The sequence below is a fragment of the Cebus imitator genome, unplaced genomic scaffold, assembly GCF_001604975.1.
Source record: "Cebus imitator isolate Cc_AM_T3 unplaced genomic scaffold, Cebus_imitator-1.0 Scaffold212, whole genome shotgun sequence".
Classification (NCBI taxonomy): Eukaryota; Metazoa; Chordata; class Mammalia; order Primates; family Cebidae; genus Cebus; species Cebus imitator.
In genome coordinates this window covers 815,082-821,909 of record NW_016107527.1, presented here as the reverse complement: position 1 = coordinate 821,909, position 6,828 = coordinate 815,082, and positions in this window count along the sequence as shown.

The window sequence follows — 6,828 nt, the reverse complement described above, 5'->3', positions numbered from 1 at the left end:
TTGATTAGAGAGAGGGAAGAGGATGTGTCTCAAGGACACTTGAGCAATGTATGTTTCTGCTTATGTTGATGCTGGAAGGCTTCTGGCACAGAATTGGCTGGTTTGCAGGGTTTGCACCAACTTAATTCAAATATTAATATCTTGCTCATCCTAAGGATGGACTCAAAACAGGCTATAAATGGCAAGAAGTGTTAAAAGAAGTTCTGTGTTTTACAGTTGGTAGAGTGTTTTGGTAAAAAGTCTCCACTTCCTGTGAATGTTCTGAAGAAAAAGGGTTACAGACCACACTGAGATTGTAGAGGTCAACGAGGTTAGGAATGCTGAGTTCTGCCAATGACTTGCTGTGTGGTCTACAGGAAAGATATTTAAACTTTCAGTGTTTCCACCTTCCCATGTATGGAAAAGAACTAATAGCACTTAAATATTTCTCAGAGTGTTACAGTAATTAATTCTTCTGAAATGCTTTGAAATAAGCATCAAAGAGATTCACTTATTTGCTTCAGCTTTTGATTTTATTTGTTAATGAGGGAAAACATTCTGCATTAGAGAAAAAAATTATTGACTGAGCAATGCTAAAATTCTAGGCATTATATTAAATTAATTTTACCTCATTTCATTAAGATCATTGCGAGAAATGGGAAGGCTTCTTCGATGTTGTCTGGATCTCCACAGCGATGGCCATAAGAATGGTGACTTCCATCCTTGTAGCCACCATCACCCTTAATTAAATATCTGGCAATACAGATGAGGTATCTTTGGGAAGTTTTCATGTTAAAATGCTTTCCTGATACCACTTAGGGTTCACAACATTATTTAACTGATTGAAATGAGTTTTTCTGTTAAGATATTTTCAAAAGAAAATAATATAAAACTCATACCAGCTTTGATATGAACATGAAGGATATTCATTGGCTTATTTAACAGTAACGTTCAGAGGTGATAATATAAGTTAGCTTTCATTAGGCTATGCTATAGAAAAAAATCCAAAATTGTAGTGGCTTACAACAAATGATTCTTTGTCATACATGTTACATGTCAGTATAGGGCTCTGTTCCATGTGTCTTCTTCAGTCTGGGGTTCAGGCTAAAGGAGCTGCCCATACCAAGGATATCTCATGGGATAAAACAAAGTGAAATGTACTTGTGGAAATGGTAGAATTATATGCTGGCTTTTAAAACTTCTCAAAATTCACGTGCATTTTCTTGACCAAAGCAAAGCAGGTTTCATGACAAAGACTGATGTCAAAAGGGTGGGTGAGTATAATTCTTAATGGGATAGGTAGTAAGTACTTTGTAGTGATAATGCACCATGCTGTGTAAAATTTAGGAACAGTTTGATTTGGGCCTGGCTCTGTTTCCCTGTGAGTCTCCACCTATTCCATTTACTGGCTTCGACCTCAGATCAGCTTTCCTTGTGGTAGTAAACTGATAATCATTCCAATCCTTATGTACAGAAATCATCCATCAAAAGAAGAGAACTTCTCTTTTCTCAACCATCAGAAAAAATTTCAGGTGTCATTTTGATTGGGCCCATTTGGGTCACATGTTCAACAAAGGAATCATCACTGTAGCCAGAGAAGCCAAATTGTTTAATGCCTGGGATTGAGATCATCCTAGGTGACTTAGACCAATAGGATACATCCTGAACCTGGGATTAAGGTCTATCCTACTCATACCACATTGTGGCAGGGGTAGAAGAAATGCAGGGAACCAATCCCAGATGGAGAATTCTCAATCCACCTTGTGACTGGTCAGCTTTTGATGTCCTTCCTTAGAGGGTCTATTGCCTTCCTTGTGCTTAAGCTCTGGGATATAACTGCATGTTATTATTGAAATGTCCTCATGAATGATTAATTTAGTTTTTGAAAGGTTTCTGTTGTTTGCAACCCAAAGTATTTTACTTGGTAAAGAAATGTAGAATTCATGAAAAATTGCTACCTAAAAGAGAATTCAATACAAATGAAATAAAATAAAATAGAGCTTGGCTGGATTCCAAATCCTCCACTTCCTAATTATGCAACTTTCAGCAGGTTATTAACTTTGTTAAACCTATTTCACCATATTTAAAAAGAGAATAATGGACGTATAAAGCTTTTGGCAAAAATTCTGTGAGCCAATGTGTATATATATATATAAAGGTCTTACCTAGTGTAGAGCAATGACCAATTAACATGGCGTGTTTTATAAAGTGTTAAGAGTCTAGAGATGGTAGGGGTCAGAGCCTGAGGGATTAGAAAATCTCTGTGGGGAATGCAGCATTTAAGCTTAATTTAATGTCTGGATAGAATTTCCACATGGGAAATCTCTAAGAGACAATAGGCAGGCATCAGAGGTGTACAAGATTGTGTCCAGGAAGGGTGCAGAGGTGAGAAAACAAAAGGCATCCTCAGAAAAAAAGAAATAAAGAAGTTAGTGCTATGAAATCTCTCATTAACATCTCCCTCCATATTTTGGCTATTTCTATCCTTAAGCCTGAAACAATCCTTTTACTTCAACAGCCAGGTTATCCATACTCATGACCAAGGTTCAGCTACAGCCTCCTCCTCTGTGGCACTTCTTCAGTCTCTGCATAAGGTCTATATTCATACTTTTCATAAATGATTGCTTATTCAAACAAGGCATTTTGAATACTTTTATCTATCTTGCCATGCTGTTATCTTTCTTCCTTATATGTTAATATTTCATCATATCTAACACACTTTGGGCATGAATGAAAAAATATATACCTTTATTCAAAATGTGCATAATTATACTTTCTGCTGACTTAAGAGGAAAAAAATAACTTTCCAAATGGAATTAATTTCATCCCCACATGGGCAATTAATAATATATGCTATGTACATTATATAGACTATTCTTTATTTAGGGAATGACACAAAATTTATTTTTTTCTAATTAAATTTTGCTTTGTCCAAAAAGTATGTGTGCATTATTTATTGCTGTGTGCTTGAATTCAAGAATGAAAAGAATTAAAAACCCTCCATACCACAAAATTGGCTTGTTTGCTTTTAACAGTTGCTGTATTTGTGATTAACATGAGCTGGAAACATTAGGGAGCCAACTAATTCTACAGATCACTTCATCATCAAAATATCAAATGCAACACTTCCCAAATCCTTGATGCAGAATATATCAGTTCAGTTGCCTATACTCCTTGTCTCTTTTCTTTCTGCCCTTTCTTATAAATTTTTCATTCATCTGTTTAAAATCTATTTCCCATGGTTTGCTGGTAATCTGAAAGGCTTTGCATAGTAAATGGAACATGTTGAGCTTTCAAAGTAAAAAATTGGGTCAAATTTACGAAAATAGGCATAATAATCATAGATAAAAATGAGTGAAGAAAAATAAGGGATATATTTCTTTTATAAAAAACATTGCATTTGACATTCTAAGCCTGGATTTTGTTGTCACTGTTCTCGGTTTGTGTGATGGTGTTTGTGCTGGAAATTTTTAACCACCATCAATATTCAGTTATGTTGCAATTGCTGTATCAGCTCGTGGAGAACAAAGAGTTTTTGATACAACTCTGGTACGAGTCTGACAATTAAAAGAACTTTGAAAGAAGGCCCACAGAAAGCAAGGTATATGTAAATCCAATCTGTACAATAGTTAACTGCCCAGGTATTTCTGTATCCTGATAAAATATCTCTGCAGTTTTTTATGCCAGAATATATCCACTTTTTGTTCTCACAGTATCTCAGTTTCAAATAAAAATAAAAGGTTTTTAATCAGTGAGATCAGCTAGTTCTACTTGGACTATATCATAAGTCTGATGTAAAAAAAAAAGAATATTCAATAATTATTTAGGTCAAAATAAATTAGATAAAAATAAACAAGAATTAGGGTAATGTGTCCAATCAGGGTCATGTGTCCAATCACATAAAGTTCCGATTTACATCAAAATGACTTCAAAGTTAATGGGTTTTAATTTCATTTCAAATGTCATTACTTGGATCTACCAAGAATAAAATATAAAAGTTAACTGATACAATAAAAATTTTGATTACTGGTCATTCTCAATGATATTTGACAATATAAAGACACTTAATACCTTAGATATATGAAAGAGTGTATCTATTAAGCGTAAAACTGGAAGAAAAGGCCGGGTGCAGTGGCTCACACCTATAATCCCAGCACTTTGGGAGGCCCAGGTAGGTGAACCATCAGAGGTGAGAGGTTCGAGACCAACCTGACCAATACGGTGAAACATTGTCTTGACTAAAAATACAAAATTAGCCAGGCACTCGGGAGGCTGAGGCAGGAGAATCACTTGAACCTGGAAGGCGGAGGTTGCAGTGAGCCAAGATTGCACCACTGCACTCCAGCCTGGGCAACACAGAGATACTCCTTCTCAAAAAAAAAAAAAAAAAAACTTGAACCTGGAAGGCGGAGGTTGCAGTGAGCCAAGATTGCACCACTGCACTCCAGCCTGGGCAACACAGAGATACTCCTTCTCAAAAAAAAAAAAAAAAAAAAAAAAAAAAAAAAAAAAAAAAAAAAAGAAAAACCTGGAAGAAAAAACAAGTCTCCTACATTCACATTTCAGAAAAAAAGAAGCTGCTGCAAAAATAAGTAATCATCTGTAATAAGTTATGTTTGCATTTGAGAAACTAAAAATATTAAAGTATAGGAAGCACACAACAATATGGATTTGGGGTAAAATAGATTTTTTTAAAAGCACTTTAAAATTGCCAATATAATTTATAGAGCCATCTATAAAAGTATGTCATGCCTCAATTTTCCCACAGGATGTCATCCTTATTAACGGTGCTTGAGGGTACAAGTAGCTGAGTATAATATGCAGAACCCTCTCGTATAACTCCCTGCTAGTCCATCTTTTCTCTCACTCCACACATACTGTCATCAACTCTTGAAAACTAAATGAGATAATAGGTACACAATCACTTTGTGAAAGGTCAGATACTACTCAAATGTACCTTGTTTTGCCACAGAGCTATCCACTGCTAAGTGTCTTCTGAAGAGCAAGATGGAGTAAATTCTGCTTCCTGTCAACTCTAAATGATGATTTTAAGTACATATGCCATTTAAAATGGAAGCACACTGTCAGTTTTATACTCAAATAGCCCTTTAGGCACGTGATCACTTTGGTTGCCAATTTCTCAGATTTGTTTGTTTTTCCTATTGAAATGGACAGCATTGCAACTGGTGTACTAGGTTTTGAAGAACTGACTTAATTATTACCTTCCAGGAAACTGGTTAATACCCATCATTTTGTTGTCAGCAGCTCTGAGAGCTCATTTCATTGGGCACTCTCCTACTAGAGCTATCCTTTTCACTCCTGCTTTGTGAGTGGTTGCTCTGGGGCAGTTTCATGGTCATCCTATGATTCACGTTTCTTCCCCTTTCAGTTACCTTCTACTCTGTAAGTCACCCAAGTGCTTTTCCACCCACTCACAGTAACATTGTGCATCCCTCCATCCCCACCCGAAGTCTGACATTTCACTACTCAGAGACAGCTTAATGTCATCTGCAAACTGGGAGATTCAATTTAGAGAAGTTGTGAAAATGTAAAATATAATAGATCTTAGCATGTTTCCAGTAGAACCTAGCTCTTAACCCTTTTATATCTGTGGTATATTCCATGGGAAGCAGATTTTTCTCAAAGTTTATTTGGTTCTTTGTTTCTTCTTCCTGTGAGTTGAATAAAAGCTATGGAAACACTAAGTAATATAATTTTTGAAACACATTACTTGGTATCAAGCAACAAAGCTTTATACATTTTAAAATGATTTGTTTTCAAAAGTGACTTTAACATATTTAAAGTATTTTATATACCTTAACACTTTTATATACTTTAATACTTTTAAAGTATTTTATAATTAAAAGATCATACACTGAAGAGGATTTATTGTTAAATTAGGAATTGTTACATTAGGAATTGTTCTAACTCTACTACAATCAGAGAGGCCACTATTACAAACTTCACTGCTGAGGTGGTAGATTAGAGGTAACATTAAGTTTCTTACACAGGTACACAAATGTAGTAAGAGAAGAAGCAACAATTTATATCCATGGTCTGAATACTTATAAGTTAAAATTAGCAGGACTATAAGTACAAATTTTAATTTTTTTATTTTGACATATATATTTTTATTTTGGCATGTATATATTGTAAACATTCAAACAACATGGAAGTGGATGAGATAAAAAAAATGTGAAAATTTTGTTTGACACACACAAAACTTTCAGACAGTAATTTAGGTGACTGTTGAAATCAGATCAGCCTTGGCATTCAATTTATTTTTATAATTTACCACGATATTTAAAAAAAAAAAAAACAACCCAGCACAGAGCTAAGACCATCTTAATCATTGACTTATGTTTTGAAGTTCAAATACAGTCCCAGTAATGGTAAGAAAGATTTTTGCATTAAGGCCTGCACAAAAATGAATTAACCTGGCAGCAAGAGTCAATATGCTGGTGGTCTACAATGTGTCAAAATTCATTATATAACACATTTGGGTGTTTATCTTAACAATTAATGCAGTTAAAATATTAAATTGGAATCAAGTGTCAAGGGACCTCTCAAAAAACCTTTAAGAGCTATGGTTCTGTTAAAAATAGTTTTAAAATCACCTCTCAAAACATCATGTCCACAACTAAAATCCTCTTATTTAAGAATTGCAAGCCGGGCGCGGTGGCTCAAGCCTGTAATCCCAGCACTTTGGGAGGCCGAGGCGGGTGGATCACGACGTCAAGAGATCGAGACCATCCTGGTCAACATGGTGAAACCCCGTCTCTACTAAAAATACAAAAAATTAGCTGGGCATGGTGGCGCGTGCCTGTAATCCCAGCTACTCAGGAGGCT